At 45.2% G+C, this 19,950-nt stretch overlaps 1 long non-coding RNA gene across 1 annotated transcript in view; it reads right to left on the bottom strand.

The window, feature by feature from the left end:
• Positions 1-61: 61 nt before the first annotated feature.
• LOC308200695 overlaps positions 62-19,950 on the bottom strand; it is a 37,532-nt gene continuing 17,643 nt past the window's right edge. Inside the window, exon 3 of the long non-coding RNA XR_013955751.1 lies at positions 62-12,049. This is a non-coding gene — a long non-coding RNA (uncharacterized lncRNA). The remainder of the gene's footprint in view (positions 12,050-19,950) is intronic.

Raw genomic sequence — 19,950 nt, 5'->3', positions numbered from 1 at the left:
GGTAGAAGAATTGGGACTGGAGTTGAGGAAGAAGGGAGGCGGGGGGGAGGTGTCCACTTTCTTTTTTTTTTTTTTTTTTTTTTACTTTTTGTTGTCCTATTCTGTTATTAATAGGCAATAAATTAATCTTCCCCAAGCCAGGTCTGCTTTGCCCATGACAGTAATTGCTGAGTGATCTCTCTATCTCAACTTACAAGGCTTTTTCCATCGTATTTTCTGCCCCATCCTGCTGAGGAGAGGGAGTAAGGTAAGCAGCTGCGTGGGCACCTGGTGACCAGCCAAGGCAGCCCAGCTCATGTGAGATGCAGCATTTTTGTCCTCCATTGGGTTCGCATCAGCCCAACTAGTAGCAGTAAGAAAATCATATTGTGACTGGCCAGCATTTGCTCTGGCAAATTAGGTTACGTGACATTATTTAGTACAAGTATTTGCTCTTCTGGGCTGAATTGTGCTCCTGTGCAAACAGGCTGTGTAATCGTGGGGAATATTTACACAGGTAATAATGCAGTTTTGTGTGAAAAACCTAGGACAGTGTTTCAGTTCCAACTTTAATCACTAGGGGTTTTATTCTGTGTTTTCTGCTTGGTTTTGTTTGTTTGTTTTTCACACAGCATTTTCATCCTGGTAAGATTTGCTCTAAGCTTAGTATCACCAGGGTGTGAATATACCTCCTTTTCTGCTGTGTCTTAACAACTTGTAGTTTGACGGGGGAGGCTTTGTAAATGAATGGCTACAGCTGATGGAGGTATCACACTGGTTCTCCATGCGCCATTGCCAGTGTTGTGTAATACTTAGAATAACGGATTTATTCACTTTTTCAATTTACCATTCAATAAATTGTAGTGAGGATATCTAAAATCACAGGCAAAAACTTCTATCTGCTATACCTGAGATGTTTACAACTACGAATCAGATTTTTTTCCCATTGATTTATGCTGTTGCTTTCCCTTTTTCAGCTTCTTCAGGATATTCTGTCTACCACTGTTGTTTCAGGTGTTTTGGCAGCAATGCTTTTTTTCCCCTCAGCTTACTGTTCAAAGATTACGTGTATTCTTGGTACTATAAAAAAATGTTCTTTTTTTTTCCCCCGACTAATATGCTCTTAGTGGTTTCCATACGCAGATGTCAGTGACGGTCAGTGTTGGCTAAAGAGATTTCTTTCAGGAAGGACTAGGCACAGTCACAGGGGGTCGGGTTCTGTATTCTGACTTCCTAACAAGCTGCTGAAACAGTTCTGCTCTCACACACCTTTCTGCACCCTCTGTGCACGCTGCTGACCAATTTGCTGGCCAAGGAATGAAGATTTGCCTCAAGGTGGTCTTAACAACTGTGGTACGGAGTGCGTGAAGTCTACAGTGGTGTGGGCCGTCTACAGAAGCTTCTTTGGTCTGTGGAGTGGGGTGTTCTCTAATTACAGGCATAAAAAAGGGAATACTGTATCATTTCACCTTATTCTATACCATCAGCACATTTGCAGGCTTTCAAATTTACTGCAACTTTATGGAAAAGAGGTTAAGATAAAAATATTTCAGCATGTGGTTGTTCTTCTGACTGTTTGATTTAAATTGTCATTCTTACATTTGAGAACCAGAGACTTCAAAAATTTGATGACATATGAAACTCTTATTTTTGTATACAAGCGATACAAAGGGGAATTTAAAAGTGAAAATTACATAAAACTATTTTTTTTCACTATTCTTTCATCTGGCAACCGACCTATTTTTTGGTGAAAGCTCTTGAGTCTGAAGGCTACTGAGCTGGGTGCTATTTTTCATTGACTTCCCAGCAGGTTCATATCTTGTGAATAACCAGTTTTCACTTTTGAACTATAGATTCCCTGTTTTTTGTAGAGAACTGCAAAGTGGCACTCCTTTTTCGTGGAGAAGAATGTCACCTCTCTCCCCTGGGCTGCTACGTGTTCGGCACATGGCTGCGTGGTTTCTCATCCTGGAGTCTAAGCGCATTACGAGACATGCACAGGTTCAAGGGTTAAAAAAATAAAATAAAAGCATTAGCTTAGCCTTCGGTGAGAAGAGCGGATTTCCTTCTGGATTCAGCTCTTTCTTATCTGTCCCACTGTCCAGCCACATGTCCCCTGCTGATGTTCCTGTCCCACTTAGACCAGGCACAGCAGCCAATGTCCCTCGTAAAGGCTCCAGTCACCAAGTCAGCCTGCTCGGCCTGGCACATGTTCTTACTGCTTATTGGTACCTAAGCCTTGGCTGCAATTATTCGTGACATTTTGTACCTTTCCCAGATTTTACAGCTATATATATCAATGTAGTTTGCCCACTAACAGCTGATGAGGAGGTTATTTTAAGAGTGAGTTCTTGACATTGTGGCAGGGACAAATGGCAAGACCTGAGGGTTACCTGGCTTGGGCGCCAGGCCATTCATTGGGATGAATGTTTCCTCAGTCAAAACCACCAGCAGTATGTCTGGGCATGCACTAAGGTTATACAAACCTATGCTGGATTTGTTTTATTTTGTTTTGTTTTCCTTTCTTGCAGTGTTTCCCAGAGATTTTTTTTGTTTTGTGCTTGAGTATGGATTGATCTCCATACAAAATGAAAGCCAGGCACATGTGAACATGTGTGAACTCAGGTCCATACTTGAAATTCAATGTGGAATACTGGCATACAGATTGTAATAGTCTAAAAAAAATAAAATAAAAGTGGTTTTAGCAAATGTTGATGTTTAACTCTCCTTCCTGCAGCCCCTAGCAAACCTACCACACATAAAATGCATCAAAATATTTTAAAGGTTCTCACCCAGGCCACAAGAAAGGTAGGTGTGTTTTAAGCAAGGTCATGTCATTTGTCAGATGGCAGATTCACATATAAAAGCAGGTAGCTTCTTTTTTTTTTTTTTAATAATAATATATATTTAAAAAAATAGAAAAGAAAAGAAAGCTTTTGAAACCACTGCACTGACTAACGCTGGCAGCCTGATGCTCGGCACCTTCCTCGGGCCCTCCTGATAGATCATCCATGATACCAGCTCCCTGTTTACCGGATGGGTATTGCTTAACTCCTTTAGTGGAAGTTATGCAACCTAAACATGGTATATATAGTGTATATATAGCTTTATTTTTTCTTGCATGCTTAATTGATTACTAACCCTTAGCCTTTTTTGGCAGCTATACCCAGTATTGCTAATAAGAACCAGTTGCCACGAAGAGCATTACTCTGTTGTGTAACAAATCACGTGTTATTGAAAGATATTTGCAAGAGGGAGTTTATTTGGGAGCAAATTATGTGTTTAGGAGCAAACGATAAGGGATTTTTTCGATACTGGGAAGCAGAAATGGCCCAAAAGGCAACAACCACTTTTAAGAAGAAATGGTACCTGCCTTATGGTAGACAGTAGGGCCCATGCTGAGAAAATCAGTGAGATACTTTCTCCCCTGCTAGTTCAAATAGGAGCCAGGTGCCATAGTGATATTGCAGATTTGGTTCCAAATAAAAGTTGCCGTTTGGAAATAACTGGGTGACTTAATACTAAAGATGTAATCATCAGTCAGCTGCATTCTTCATTTAATATGCTTATGTCTAAAGTATGCGAGCTACAAAGGTGTATTCTTTGTTGCCTCTAAACCAAAAGCTTTCCAAGGTTATCTTAAAACAGTCCTGAATGTGAATTGCTTTTTGTTGTGTACTGCGGTACTTTTATATTGTTTCTCTTGTTATCTTTATAACAGTCTTCCAAAGTCCACAGGGGGGTGATTAATCATACCACACGAGAAGATTAAGGAAGATTAAATTCTTCACTTGCATATATCTCCTTGATATATGTACTACAATTGCACGAGAATCGTATTCACCTGAGCCTGTACTAGGTTTGTTTTTTGTTATGTAACAAGTCTTCTATTAGCTGTAGAAAGTTGCTTTTTTATTTCTATTTTTTATTTTTATGCTTACTACTTTTTTCTACAAGTTTTTATGTTAATCTGTCCCCTTGTGTCTTTTTTTTTTGAAGGTTCTTTTAAATCTCATGTTAAGAGAGATGTTAGCTCAATATTAAAGTGAAGAGACTTTTGCAGTTGAATTTTCTTGAAATCTAAGAAATATGTAAATTTTTCAATCACCATTAAGAACAAAGATTGAGTACTAGCTTTATTTACTGTGTGCTATTTATTTCATTATTACTGTTAAGACTGAACGAATCAAGAGAGTAATGTCTGAATCTGTAAACAGTGGCTTTGGAAATATGCTGGCTGCAATTAACACAATTATAATTCTGCTGCAGCATTCTGTGTAAGGCAGCATTTGTAGTCTGTTAATGAAGCTAGAAATAGATGCTTGGATCTAATACACAAATTACTTTTTCTTTTTTTTTTTTCCTCATGCTTCCCTATGAGAATGTTAAACCAATAATTGCTTTCAGGAGTAAGAATTTTAATTTTACCAATCCAAAACTAAAAATGATGACAGCAAATATGTAATAGATTCAATATATAGAAGCTTTGTTATTACTTGAATTGCTGGAAGACCAGCCTTTGGAAGTAATGCTTATGCCTGTGATAGATGGGAAAAAAGAGTTGAGCTGTGCCCTCTGTTTAAAAACACTTCTGGCAGAATGAGTAGCAAATAGTTTTTCTACAGAAAACGCTGGTTCAGCGGACAGTTTATTTCTCATGAAACCAGCAGCAGATAAAAGACCTATTACACGGAAGCTTTGATTCAGTGCAGGATTAAGGGCACATCCGTAATATTGCTTCCTGTGTGGCTGCCTCCTAAGCCACCTACAGCAGAGCTCACTACAAAGGATAATATTTTCGCTTAAGGTATTTAAAAAATGTGTTGTTTTACAGAACAGAATCTCGAGCCTCTTCTTGTTTTGAGATTTCCCGTAAAACAATTCAGCATGGGGATCTTTCTTTTTGTAATAATCATGACCTACTTTCAGTGGGAGTCTTCATTTTCCAGACTAAGCATCTGCTTCAATATTACCCTAAGATGTAAATGCACAGAGTGAACACATGGCAGGGATTTCTGTGCGTACGTGGGGAAAAGGCAGCTCCGGATGAGAGTTACGTCTGTTGAGATTTTACCATTAGAATTGATACGTGTCTGGTATCATGTATGAGGATTATATTTAGGCTTTTGGAACAATGAAAGTCGTTGTGGAAGCTGCTGGATTATATTCATGAGGCAAATAAACGACACGGATCCATTTCCTAAACCCAGAAATACTCTGAGGCTCTTCATTACCGATGCAGTATTGAAAAAAGTACAGAGTAGTTACACAGTGCTGCAAAAAATATAATCTGCTGTCAGTGTTGACTGAATTAGAGATGTTTATTGGCAAGAGTGTTTTGTGTTTTTTTTTAATTACTGGGGCAGCTGTGGCAGTGGATCCCCCCACTCCAGGACTGCTTCTGCCCTTCCTGGGGGTACCGGCTCAGCCTTGCTCTCCAGCCCGGAGCTGCTGCTGCACTTCTAAGCCTTGCTGGTACTTCAGCTTCCAGAAGTCTGTTGTTTGCCTCATTCTTAGCTCGCAGAACAAAGTCAAGGGGAGCTTATTTGATTTTCTGATTGATGATTTTGTACACGTGAAGCCTTTCAGCATAACTTCCACATCAAAACCAGAGTGGTTTAGAACTGTGATACTTTAAGGACAATTCTTAGTTAGAATTGTCCTTAAATTGTCCTGTGCTTCCCATAACAAGAATCGGTTTTCAGCGTTTGTAATTCAGCCTGAATGTTCTCTTGGGCAGAAGTTTTCCCACACTGTGCAAGGAGTGACTGCTTCCCGCTGACATACCTGGAGAATTTCAGCCAAGCAGTTCAATTGTTTCAGAAAAAGAAATTAGAAAAAAAAAACACTTTGTTTCACCTTAGTTTTGTCTGATCTTTTATTTGAGCTTCTCTGCAGTCCCCTTGCTTCACTGCTGGGAGGGCAGTTCTCCAGTTTCTTCTTTGTTGAGAGAGCTGGAAAGAGATGTGAGCCAGGGAGCAAAAAAAATCTGAAGCCAAATCTCCTGCTTCCTGTCCTGGGTCTGATGCCAGGTGCTGCTGGGCTGTCTCCAAAATGTGATCCATTTTGGTGACATGTATGGACTGAAAAATACAAAAGCTGCTCAATCATATATAAGAAATGGCCTACTGTGCCAAAGTTATATGTGAGACAGCGCAGCTTACCGCGCTGTTTTGGATATGGCCAACTCAGCAAAGCTCACAAGCTCTGAGGTGTGGGTAAGTGGAGGGATTTTGTGGAACCTCCAAACAACCAGTGCTTGAAACGCAGCAAGCACTGGAAATCAGGATGTGTAGTACATTCGCTGTAATCTGAGTCATTTCTAGCACCTTGCAACATTATTCATAGAGGCACTTTCTAAGCCGTGATGGTTATTAGCAAGCGCTATCAGCATCACTGTGTCTCACTGACATACTCCATTTCAAAAGTTCGCCATCCTGGCTGCAATCCTAAGTGTGGTAGAAGATAGATGGCTTGGATCAATGAGAAGGAGCTGATCAGTAAACAGGCAGGAAGAGGGAAAATTTCTTCTCCTGTATCACTGGGTCATTGCTTCTACTCTCTGCTTGACTGTAGAGATCGTGGGACGTTATAATTTAGGGGTAATTGCATGGGTGTGTGGGTGGAGAGAGGGAGGGACCAGAATAAGAGAAGACAGGAGATAATAAGACCCAGTTTGAAAGGAAGGGAGAAGGGAAGATGTAAATTGAATGATGAATATAGCATAGAAAAGGATTGTCATATAGAAGGAAGAGTATAGAGCGGTACACATAAATGGGAAGAAGCAGCCACAGCTCCTATACTGCCTTCCCTGGGGATGCAGTAAGAAGGGGAAGACATCATATTCTTCTGTTTGCTTGGAAGAGTGGCAAGAGATAGATGCCAAATTGGGGGAAAAAAATAGTAATAATAAAGTCCTGAAACTAATTTTCTCCTGTGCTGAAGTATGCAAGTAGCTACTTCGGAAAGCATTGGGAGGAGCCCCGGAGAGAGCCCATCTGCGTCTACCAAAGCAGTCTGGGCCATAAACTTGCGACACCCTGAGATAACGATTCAGATTTCTATTAGTGAAGCTCAAAGAGTCTAGGGGTGGATGCAGAAATGGCTGGGCGTGGATTTGATTTGTTGAGATAGAACAGCTTGTCCTCACTGCTCTGAGCCTCTGGAATGGTTTTTGATCCTCAGGTATTTGCAAGATACACACTGAAGTCGTCAGTAAAACTTGGGTTTACTCCCTGGCCTCAGTGGCAAGGGATTCCTGGCCTGAGCTCGTGTGACTGCTTGTGTCTGGGAAGTGCTGGGCAAGCTTACATTACGGGCATGTGGTAAATGGGAAGACGTGGAGCCTAGAAGCTACTGGATTTATTGCTTTGAAAATAATTGCACAAACTCTTATTGAACTCATAAATCATCTGATAAATCTGCCACTTACTAGGCCTTAGATAATTAATCTAAATTTACTTGTGTTAAGTGTAGAAAGCCTGTCTAGGACATTTAAGTTTATTTTACATTGTGAAATATAAGAAGAGCTCAGTGCTTTTAGTCTCTTTATTGAATTGTATGGAAAAAAATCTGTTTTCTTGTCATTCTGACTTCTCATGTGACTGAAACATTTCAAGAGGAAAAATTATTCTGAAATCACAGGTTTCCAGCAATTCATATACCAATCTCTCTTATTGATAGTGTCCTGTTTATTTAATAGCTGGTGCTCATACCTACAAAAAGAGGTCTAGTGGTTTATCCCTGCTGAAAACATCAGAGTTCTACCTCTGCATCTTCATACCCAAACCCCTAATCCAAATGTATTCAAGTGATTTTAAACCAAAGATACCAAACCTATGGATAGAACATCAGTACAATTTTTAATTATATTTTATTGTTATGTTATATAGATCTACACATTTTTCCTAATTAATACTTCTAATTGTTTTTCACAGTACAAAAAATATTAAAATGCATAAACAAGCTCATAAATTATCTTGCTTTATATGAAACATATTTCAGTTCTAACCTTTCATTCTATGGTGTCTGTAAGTTTTTATGAATATGACTAATATCTGACTTTTAAAACTGTGTATTGATTCAGGAATTGCCTGACTCTGGCTGTAACATTCTAGCTGCAAAGATCAAATTAAAATAAAAATGTGACAAACACCTCTGAATATCTTGGAAATCTATTACTGCAAACCATTGGGAAAAAACAATGAATTTTGTCTTCTAGAGTTTTATAACAATGTGTGCCTGAGGTTAGAGTTGGGTCCCAGATCAGCAGAATCTGCGGGCTGTGTTTAGTATCTCATAAACTGTAAAGCTTTTCAACAATTTTACCTTTACATTTTGGTACTGTTCAGGTATATAACAATGTCTGAATCTATACTGAAAAGCAGAGAAATAAATTTCTCATCATTATGCCCTCTGGGTTGCTGTTGTCAGAATGAGTGGGTGTTAACATCAAAAGTTAGAATAAATGCTCCTGCTTTGAAATGCTGCCTCTACAGCTCCTAATGTTACTGCACTTGTCATCGTGAGCTCTCTAAACGCTCTAGTTTTCAGCTTCGAATAAATTTGTTCCACTCATAAAAACACCCACATCTGTAGGAAGATGTGTGTGTGTGTGTGTGCACCTTTCTTTAGCTTCCATAATGCGACAAGTCATGTTTTCCCTCTCTGATTTGCCTGCCTTCTACTGTTTTGAAGCGCCACGTGACACTGGCCATTATTTATACATATTTTTTTCCTCAAGGTTGAGCGTTGTCATGTTTTGTTAAAACCTTAGATGTCAGAATGGCTCTTGACTTATTACTTACCTGTTCACATATATTTTAATTACCCTGTTCAGAAATTATTTTAGTACAAGAGTCATTGAATGATTCAATAGAGAATAGCAGGTATGAATATTCAATTTAAAGAAGGCAAGTCCTGATAACTTTTCAAACTTTTCACTGTAATTAATAGCTTAGACTTGATCATAGCTGGATTCTATTTGGTTTTTATTTACCAAAAATTTCCAGAGTGTCTTTATAGTTGTTCAGTGCCATCATGTAAGTAGTTTGCCGTTGATATAGTTAGTGCAATGGCGGTACAGCAACCTACATTTCTAGTGAAATGACTAACCAACAGTTGGTGTTCTGCAGGAAGGGTTGTCAAATATCATGGGATAAGAGACATTGGCTGATCGGGAGACAGATATTAAGACCCTGAGGTTTTATCATAGCTGCCACTAATTTACTGCAAAGCCTAGGGTGAGTCGCTTAATGCCTCTGTGATTAATTTTTCATCACGGGATAGTAGTGGGCTTCGTATTCATAAAGGTTTCAGGCCATGCTTTAAATCTCTGAGAATCCAAGGATGGTTGCATACGCAGTCACAGAGTGTTAAAAATATAAAAGAAATGTATTTGGACCTCCACTCAGCCTCTCAATTATCTTTATATGCTGTGGAAAACTTTTTACCGGGATCTCAGATAGATATTTTGTTCTGATTTTTACCTCTGACAAGCGTAGGAAAACTGAGATGTTAGTAAGGAAGCAGATACAATTTCTTATGTTCCTTTCCCTTCTAATAAAGGAAAAAAAACCCACCCTCACAAACAAAGGATTTCTGCATGCAGTATGGTGAAATGTTTCAAATGCAATGCTTTCAACAAGCCGGGCCCTCTCCCTTGCTGCAGCCGTGCATTTGTTCCTCCGTTTCCCTGAGCCACTAAACAAGGCTTGAACTGCAAGCAGCCGGGAACAAACTGTGAGCAGAGTACCTGGCACAAACAAGCCGTGGGGAGGAACGCGCCCATCTGCTGCATTCGGCATTCGCCGTGGTGAGGAAATAGAAACAGAGTGAGGCTGGAGCCCCGTTTCACAGAATCCCAGTCACAGAATCGTCTAGGTTGGAAGAGACCTCCAAGATCACCTAGTCTGACCTAATACTAACAAGTCCTCCACTAAACCATATCACTAAGCTCTACATCTAAATGTCTTTTAAAGACCTCCAGGGATGGTGACTCAACCACTTCCCTGGGCAGCCCATTCCAGTGCCTAACAACTCTTTCAGTAAAGTTCTTCCTAACATCCAGCCTTGCCCTCGGCGTCGGGAGAGGCACAGGGCCTGCACGGGGCCTGATGGCTGCCAGGAGGCACAGAGCGGGGCCTAGGCCGGGTGTGGGGCCCAGGGCTAGCAGCAGGCTGCAGGACACGGCACAGCGGTCCCCGTGCCGCCAGCACCTCTCTGCACACCGCGGGGCACGGGCAGGCCGCACGCAGCGGGCCCCAGGTGCTGCCACGGCTCCGAGCTCTCCATTTAGCCTCCACACCTGGGTGCTGGTGCAGGGGTTTTGTCAGGAATCGTATCTGAATTTGTGTCAGGAATTGTGTCTGGTTTGTGAGCCGACCGGCCACGTAACACGGGAGGGTGCTGAGAATTAAACACACAGAGATGGGGACCGTTTAGTGGGCTGTGTGTGTCGCGTAATCCCGACATGTGCTCCTGTTAATCACCAGCACAGGTAAAAGTGTTGGGATTCTGCTTTCACTGCTAAACCTTAATGGTCCTCGTGAAACGGTCTACGTTTTGGAAGACAGCTTCCATTAAAATGCGTCCAATATGTACATGTTACTTATTTATCTAGGGAATTTTGCTTCTTTCCCCACAGATACTGGAGATTAGAAAAGACTGGACACTGTGTTTTTACTAACAACAGGCCCATCCCAAACCTCTGGTTCAAAATAATACCAGATACTTATTGGGATCCTAATCCACAGTTCTTTGATTTCAATGCATAAGCCCTAATGTACACAAGAGGAAGAAGCGATTTTGTTCAGATTTTGTCCCACTGGGCCAAAACCAACCCTTTGTTTTGTTCTGGGGATTGAGTTTTTCTGGTATCAAAGATGATTTAGGTTGGTTGGAGGACAGCTGTCTAATCCATAATTCACAGGCTGCCATTTCTATAGCCCTCCTGAATGTGTAGGGTGTTCTGTGTTTATTCACAGCAGTGGACATGTTAGGTGTAGCCAGGTTGCCATCATGTTCTGAGTTTAACATGTTCTGAACTTTAATTTCCACAGCTACCTTGACGGAGCATCCTAGCAGCAAGTAAAAGAACAGAGAGCCATGACTGTATTAAAAAGCTGACTAATATCCTGAAGGTTATATGGGAAAGTCAGAGAGAACTGAATCATGTGCCATCAGCAACCGAAACCCCAATTTTCTGTTTAAAAAAAATGGTTGATGCATATTGTTGCTCATAAAACAGATGACAGCTTTTGGTTAAAATCCAACTGCTGCTGCAAAGGAGATCTACTGGAGAACCACAGCCATGCCAGTGTGTCACCAGGTGACATTAAATGCTAGAGCATTGATGGAATTGGGAAGGCGGGGAAGGGTTTTTTTGGCTTTGTCCTGGAGGCTCAGGAGGGCAGAGTGGTCTCATGCCCTGGGTTGCGCATAGCTGGAAAGCTGCCTAGCTTCACTGCATGCTGAAAGAGGTCACGTGCAGTGGTTTGTCCTAATAAATAAAAATCAAATGCCAGGACACAAATGGAAAGGATACAGGGTATGCAATCCTGGAGTCTAAACTCCCCTGCATAATTGGAGAGAAAGAGAGGAGACCTCTTTCAGGTTTTATGTTTTCTTTATTTATGTCCAACATGCAAGATACTCTGCAGAGCGCAGTTTCCCCTGGCACAGAGGTGTGAAGGGTTTGGGTGCATGAGGCAAAGGACACTTGGGAAGGGCTGACCCTAAACTCACAAAGCTGACAAGATGCTTACATCGACTCAACACATTTAACTCCGGCTGTAAGTGATGTGCAACGGGAAGGGGAGGTGGGGATTGGGCCGAGGGGGGCTGTTTGCGTTCGTCTCTGGTTTCAGTGAGAGCAGCACGCCTGTGGAGCCAGCCGGGGATATCTGCTGTCTGCAGGGCGATGACGCCCGTTCCCACTGAGCTGCCAAAGCCGCAGGAGCCAGAACTGGCAGGCGTTCAGAGGCCAGCCACCGGCACTGCCGGGGGCACAGCCCCCACCCTGGGGTTGGCGGCCCCTCTTCGGTTGCTGCGAGCAGCTCTGGAAAGGCTTCTGAAGAAGAAAATTTAAAGAAATTAAATAATTATATAAAAAAAAAAAAGAAACACAACACTTTATATCAGTAACAAAAGTAGATGTTGACCTCAGATGCCACATCTGCTTCAAGTGCCCTGGATGCTCTTGAGTGCCCTATACAAAAGCCGTGCAGGTGCATTTACACAAAAGAAAGCTGGCTCCCCTCTACCTCTTTTTTACCCCAGATGAAGGGAAGCCTCTTCCTTTCTTTTTTCTTTTCTTTTCTTTTCTTTTCTTTTCTTTTCTTTTCTTTTTTTTTTTCCCTCTCTTTCCCTTCTTCTCCCTTTTCTTGTTCCCTCCTTACTGTCCCAGACACTGCATCACAGTGTTCAGTGTTACCAAGTGGAGGTGGTGCAACTCCCTACACTGCTTGTCTGCTTGACATGTCACCAAGTGATGGCGGAGGAACCAGGAGTCCCAAGAGACTTTGCAGGCACGCATGTGGGGGTGTAAACCAACAGGTAAAAGGGCTGGCCTTCTGCTGTGGTCTGCTGCCTTTATTCCTGTCCCTGTCCTGCCTTGCTGTTAACATTTTTTGTAACCTGATTGCCAGGAGCTCTCAATGAAGCATCTGGTCTCCTGCAGGCTGTTGGTTTAACAGGAAAACCAGCTCCAAAGCATGGAATAGCATGGGTTTTGTTATTGTTTGGGTGGGGGTTTTGTTGTCAGTGTTTTGTTGTTGTAGATTTTTTTTTTAATGGACAGAGGTTAGATTTTCTGTTTTTTGAATCCCTGCTTTTATATCCCAGGTTTTAGGCATGGGGGTGTGTGCCCTCATGCCACGAGCTCTCCATATTCCTCACGACAATTACGCAGTCATCTGGATTTGGGGCGTAAGGGAGAGGCAGACTGCAGGGCTCAGTGTTTCGCTGCTGGCTAGGCAGGCTGCCTTTCAGCTCACATCAGCTCCATTTAAGACAGACCAGCAGAGCACTGTCTGCAGCTAAATATCAGTGACGGGATGAGGGGAGAGCAGGTCACGCCGTCAGAAATCTGCCCAGTGCTCCCTGCTAAACACAAGCCAGGAGAGGCTCATGGTCCCGGGGACTGCACAGCAGCCAACTGCACAAAAGAGGCACGCTGCTCAATTTCGTATCTCTGTATAGTTAAATTGTCCTCCCCCCAGCTGAACTTGTCCACTTTTCTATGTGGTTTGTGCAGAGCTTTTACTCAGTGTTTTCGCTTGTTGCAAGCGATGATCTCGGTGCAGTTGGTGGTACAACGAAGCACAGTACAGGCCGCTCATTAAAAGTAATGACCGTCTTGGAAGAGGCAGCAGTCGAAGCTGAAACCTCTCAGCTCTCTTCATTTACTAATGCTGTAAAAGTTGGCAGCTCTTTAAATTGATGATGGCCTGCTAAATTCATCACTTTTTTTTTTTTTTTTAATAAATAACCCACCAGAATGGCAAATTACCTTTGGAAATAGCAGCATTGTGATATTAAGTTCAGCTAGAAGTAACAGTGAAAAACGTAACCTATCTACTAATTGTTTTACTTCAGTGCCTTTTGCTGATATTGAGAGCTTTAAAGAGCTCAGTAGTGATTTCAATTACCCGGGTATAAATCCAAAAAATGACGGTGGAGTTGGTCCAGATTTACATAAGTATAAATGAGATTTTAAGAAATGTCTGTGTAGTTTCCTTTCAGGCTTTATATCTAATTATCTTAATTAGCCTCTCAATTCAAGGGTCTAATTTCCACCATGGTTAATGAATTGCACTTATATGTGGTGGTGAAATTATCTTGCCAGTTTTTAGGGAGCATTCTAAGGACTCCTAATGAGAGAAAGAGGCTCAAACTTCTCCAGCTTTGTTTTTCCAAGCCTAAGGACTAAATATAGTATATATTCCCCAGAAAATGTGAGTGACGGGGATTAGTAATTCATGAGTGATGTGGCCCATTTACAGTCGTAGCTGCACAGAATTCACTGTGGCATGGAGAGCATCAAACAAAACAACGCGGTTGACTTTCATGCATTTAGAACAATGAGGAATAAAGGCTTAATCCAGGCTAAAACCACAAATGCTCCCTGGGTTTAGTTAACACCGATGAAAATATTGAATAATAGCTAAGAATTAAGCTGAAAACTGATTTTTAAAAGGCAGAAAAGTAATGAATAAAAGCCCCAAAGTACAAAAAGTGGTAGCTGCAAATGAATTTGTGGTACGTGATAAAGCTGTCATCTGCTGAAAGAGCTCTTGCAGAAAGTCCTCCCCGCAGCCAGAGTTTGTGTATGACTGTCGGTGTGGTAAGTCCCTTTTGGAGAGGCAGTAGGGTGTCACTAACAGCTCCAGCGGTTACCAGCGGCCGGTCATTTCCACACGGCTTCCTTTTAAAGCAGACCTCGGTGCTGGGCACGGGGTCCCCTGGAAGGGCTGCCCCAATGTTTTGAGCTTGGTGACCCTGGAGGGGACGGGTGTAGTGGGTTACATGGCAAGGTTTTGGTAGCTGGGGGCCATAGGGATGGCTTCTGTGAGAAGAATCTAGAAGCTGCCCCATGTTAGATAAGGGGCCCGCCGCTGGCCAGAGCCGAGCCAATGTTGTTTGTGCCTCTGCAAGAGCAGATTTAAGACAGGGAAAAAAAAACAAAAACAAAAACAAAAACAAAAACAACAACAACAACAACAAAAAAACTGCTGCACTACAGCAGCTGGGAGAGTGAGAATAGTGAGAAGCAGCCCTGCAGCCCCCCAGGTCAGTGCAGCAGGAGGTGCTCCAGGCAGGCAGCAGAATTCCCCTGCGGCCTGTGGAGAGGCCCCTGGTGGAGCAGGCTGTCCCCCTGCAGCCCATGGGTCCCACACGGAGCAGATCTCCACGCTGCAGCCCGTGGAGGAGCCCCCGGTGGAGCAGGTGGATGTGGCCTGGAGGAGGCTGCGGCCCATGGAGAGCCCCCGCAGGAGCAGGCCCCGGGCCGGAGCTGCAGCCCGTGGAGAGGAGCCCACGCAGGAGCAGGGGTCTGGGGGGAGCTGCCGCCCGTGGGGGACCCGTGCTGGAGCAGTTTGCTCCTGGGGGATGGACCCCGTGGTACGGAGCCGTGTGGGAGCAGTTCTTGAAGAGCTGCTGCCTGTGGGCAGCCCCCGCAGGCTCAGTTCGGGAAGGACGGCATCCCGTGGGAGGGACCCCACGGGGAGCAGGGGCAGGGAGTGACCATGAAGGAGCGGCGGAGACGAAGCACCACAGACTGACGACAGCCATACCGCCATTCTCCTGCGCTGCTCGGGGGAAGGAGGTGGAAGAGTGTGGATGGGGGGAAGGCGTTTTTGGTTTCTTTCCTTTGTTTGTCACTTGTCTAACTTGTTAGTAATAGGCAATAAATTTTACTGTCTCCCTACTCTGAGTCTGTTTTGCCAGTCACAATACTTGCTGAGTGATCTCCCCATCCTTATCTCAACCCTTGAGGCCTTTGCGTTGTATTTTCTCCCCTTTTCCCTTTGAGGAGGGGGAGTGAGAGGGCGGCTGAGGTGAAGGAGATGGCACTGGGCGAGGGCCGTGGGGCCGTGCCACGCAGCCAGGTGCTGCAGCCATCTTCGTGCCTCGCCTCCTGCACAGCGTCTCCTCAGCGCCAGCGGAGGAACGGCAAGCTTCAAACCTCCTGAAATTATCGAGTAAGCTGCTGGATGGAATAACCTTTAAATGACTGGCATGTGTCCAGTTCTTGAGATGCATACTGCAAACCTGGCTCTTTGTTGGGTTTTTGTTATTTATTTTTTTCACTGTGCTGTCCTAAAGTAACTCGGTAGTTTGACTAAGAATTGCTGTGCTTTCCAGCGGAGGTAATGAGCGGTCCTGTGAATTATCCTACAAAAGGACTCCTACTCACGGTCTTAAAATATTGCATATTATATCCTCCAGTTGGAAGGCAGAAACTGGCCCTTTCCCTAATTGCAGCCTCTTTTTGTTCTCCCCAGCCAGTCTCTTAGAGCACAACCCGATATTTAAACCTGCCCCCGTACATTTCTTCAACCCAGCCTTTTTCTGCTGCTCTGGGAAAGGCGAACTTGGTCCAGCTGCACCGCCAGTAGCTGTGGGTAGGAGGTGTTTGTTTGCTGCTTTCTGCTCTCCTGTAGGAATAACCCCGCTCATTTCTGGAGTAGGTTTGCAACCATGGCTTTGAGCCTCTGCTTTGCCTCAGGTAGGATCCGCAGGCATGGTATTTTGCAGCAGTTGGGTAAGCAGCTTGCACTGCTGCCGTGCTCAGAGCGAGTCGGGCCTGCAAGCGAGTTGTTACTGAACAGCAGGGCATAAACCAGGCTCGCCTTCACTCTGCTGAATCGCATAGAGCAGCATCTTGCTGGAAACATTTCTCGCTCCGGCCTTTTCTCCATCACAAAAAGAGGTGCATTCTTAATAGCTGTTAGTGATCCAAACCACAAATGTATTAAAATATATTTGCCTTGTTTATTGTAGCATTTTAATCTGTCAGATCCTGTGATGCTAATGCAAGTTAAAAAGGCACCCTCTTTCCTAGTGTGGTTTTGCTCTGTGTGTATCAAGCACAGCAGCCTGAACTTTGGAAAAGCCAAAAGCCTTTTTTTTTTTTTTTTCCCAAAGCTATTGGGAAAAATCTCCCTAATTCTCTCCCTGGAATCTGCCAGCAGTCCCGCAGTGGCTCCAGAGAGGGAGTGGAGGCAGAAATGGAAGCTGGCAGCACATCTGCACAAGAGGCTCTCCCAGGTGCAGGTTGTCCCCGCTCCTGCGTGCTGCTCCTGCTCCGTCACCTCACGGGGACACCAGGGCGGCCGGGGAGGTGCGGGGGAATAGCGTCACACCAGGGGTGCAACCTACATTCGGATCCAGGAGCAGTGCCGATGGAAGAGCTGCAGATGCACAGGAGTTTTCTATAGGCTTGCCATGTGCTGGAGCCTTTTAATTTACGGAGGGAAGCTCCAATGTCCTGCATCCAGCTCTCGCACTGGAGTCTGCATTGGCCCTGGAAAACCACAGACGTCTGTACCTCTCTGCTACGGCTCTGTCACCCAGCACATAGCAGATGGCTTCTGGAGAGTAATTAAACTTTTTTTAATCACAATTACTCATGTATTCTAGGCTTTTTCTCTACTTCTAGCTGTCTTGAACAGGTATTTTCCAGCCACTTATTCTCCTTCCCAAATTTTAATTAAAGATGTCCATAGAGCCACTTTCTCGCCATGTGTAAAGAGGGGCTTATCTTTTATTAATTCTTTTTATTATTTTTTTTCTAATCACCTCCACTGACTTTATGCTGGCCTTATCCTGGGTGAATGTATGCCTGAAAGAGATTTTCCTCGTTCCTAGCCTGCAGCCCCCCCGGCGCAGCTCTGGGCCGTCCCCAGGTGTCCCGGGGAGCAGAGGCCGGCACCTCCCTCCCCGCTCGCCCTCCTCGGGAAGCTGCCGAGAGCCAGGAGGTCGCCTCTCAGCCTCCTTGTCTCCAGCCCAGGCAGCCCAAGGGCCTCAGCCTGCCCTCACGGGACACGCCTGCCAGCCCCAACACCAGCCCTGTCATCCTCACCACCTCAGCACCCTTTTTGTGCTGTGGAGCCCAGACAGCGCACAGCATCCAGGGCGAGGCCGCGCCAGCACTGAGTGCACTGGGAGAATGACTTCTTGCGACGTGCAGGAGAGGCCCCGCGGGTCACCGCTGCGAGCTGGGGTGAAGCTGTGTCCGCCCTTCCCTGGGCTGTCCCCACCTGGTCCTGCTGCCACGTCAGCCCCGGGGAACGCGCTGGCTGACACCACAAACCAGTACCCAGCAGCTGAGCGGCAGGAGCGCGCGGTGGCTGCAACACCGAGCCAGCGGGCACTGCGAGGAGCCTCAGAGCAACACCTAACGTTTGTTTGTCAGCCTGTGGTACGAGAGCTGAGCCAACGCGGTGCCTGTCCTCCCTGCCTGCGACTCGACTGGATTGCTGTGACAACTACGCCTTCCGCAAAGCTCTGATTCAAAAGGACTGCGTTTTCCCCAGCCTGCCCCCTCAGACAGGCCCTCTTGGAGCATCCGATCTCACGTCTTGGTAATCAGCCTCTGGTTACCGGAGAGGAGGCCTGTCCCTCTTGGAACAAAGCCAGACACTGCATTCTTCCAGAGGAAAATAAATCTCGGGGGCTAATTAATAGCTCCCTTACACTGGCATAAATCTGCTGCAGTCATTTAGTGCAGAGCAGCAAATTGAAAGGACAGTCAGGCGTCCTATTCCGAGGGAGGAGAAAGTCTCTGGAGAATTTTTTTCTCAGTTTCGATTCTTTCCCTTCTGGTTTTAATTTAATTCTTTTCACAGTAAATAAACAGAGACTTCCAAATAAATTTTGCTCTGCGTGAATGAGTCTCTGTCATGCTCTTTCTCCCTTGTCATTAAGAAATGTTGTAGGATGAGCAACGCTGCCTGTATTGAATAAATAGCAAATAACGGAGAAAATAGAGTGAAACAAGTAAATCTAACGATCTATTTCCAGCTGAGTCGACTGTAGGACAAAGGTGGGAGTCACAAGGTGGCACCTGTGTGTGGCTTGCAACCAAAAATCTCCCTGAAAAGCGGGTGTTTCTCCAGGTGCCTCACCCACGTGCAGGCGGCATTTACCAGTTACAGAGACAGAGGACGCAGGACCTCTTACAGCAGGTAAGAGGAGAACATCCAGCTCTGGTTTGCTCGCCGGGGACATCACTGCTGGCAGGAGAGCCACGCCAGGCTGGGCAGATCCAGAGAGATGCTGCTCGGGAGCCAGGCTTCGCATTGCCTAGCTGACTCCTGCGTGAGCACCGGGCTGGCAACAGGGCAGCTGGGAAAGGGGAGTGCTGCACTGGCTTAATTCTGTTTTATTTTTTTCCCTGCCTTGTGCACCCCTGGCTTTCTGTTTCTCTCTCTTCCTCTCCTTATCTCTCTTGGCCTCGGATGACAAGCAGATGTTATGCTCTGGGAGCTCAGCCGCTGTAATGATGTTTTTCATCCTGTGAAACTGAATGCGGAACAAAGCTTTAGGAGGGCAGAGCCAGAAGGGTCACCTGCTCCGAAACCCCATGGAAACAGCCCCGCTGGGGAAGCAGCTCCAGCCACATGTCCTCAGGACCTGACTCCTCCAAAATCCTCTTCTGCTGCTACCCCATGGTGCTAAGATGTGGTGAAACCACTCAGCCACAGTCTTCCTGCCAGCGAGTTAGTTTCCTTGGTTCAGGTTGCAATGCAACCATAGGAACTGTGCCTCCTGTATATCACAGCCCTGGAGCAGCAGGGCTCGGGGTTTTCTCCTGTGGAAACCCAGCTGGGTCTGAACAAATCCCATCCTTTGAACCCCAGGAGGAGAACTGCAAAGGGGCGGCTCACCTTGCAGCCCCTCACAGCCACCCCGCCACCCCTGCCCCTTGTGCTGTCAGCCTCTGCTTTCTGCAGCCAGAAACGTGGGCTCGCCATGCACCCAAGACCAGCAGCCTCTGCTGAATTCCTCTGGGTTCAGAGACTGCCCGGAAAAGTCAGAGCCAAGCTGCAGCTGCCGTCTGCCCATCCTGAGCCCCAGATGCCTTCTGCTCTGCTTTGCCCAGGTGCTCTACCAGTGCTGTTTGCCTTTGCAAAGTTTTCTTTGTTTCTTTCCCCCCTTTATCTCTAAAGAATTACTTGTGTCATTTCTGTTGTCTGACTGTTCTGCAGTCACCTCAAGCTCTCTCCTTATGTTCCTGCTGATAAGAGCACAGGGGACTTCATTTTCCTTTCAGCCCCGACCAGAGCAGCTGAAAGCAGCTGCCCAGGCTGTCGGCGCCTTGCAGGGGCTCAGCTGCCCAGATGTGAGCTTGAAAAGGGGAATGACACACCAGGCTTGCTTCGTCTTTTGGGCTTTCAGGAGGACCGTGGGTCTTCTGCACCAGCTGGCTTATTTTTTGAGGTCGCAGACGGTTACGTGGTGTGCTCT

The sequence above is a fragment of the Anser brachyrhynchus genome (genome assembly GCF_964034855.1).
Source record: "Anser brachyrhynchus genome assembly, chromosome: 1".
Classification (NCBI taxonomy): Eukaryota; Metazoa; Chordata; class Aves; order Anseriformes; family Anatidae; genus Anser; species Anser brachyrhynchus.
Note: the sequence above shows the minus strand (reverse complement) of the source record. Positions and strands in the feature narration are given on the sequence as shown.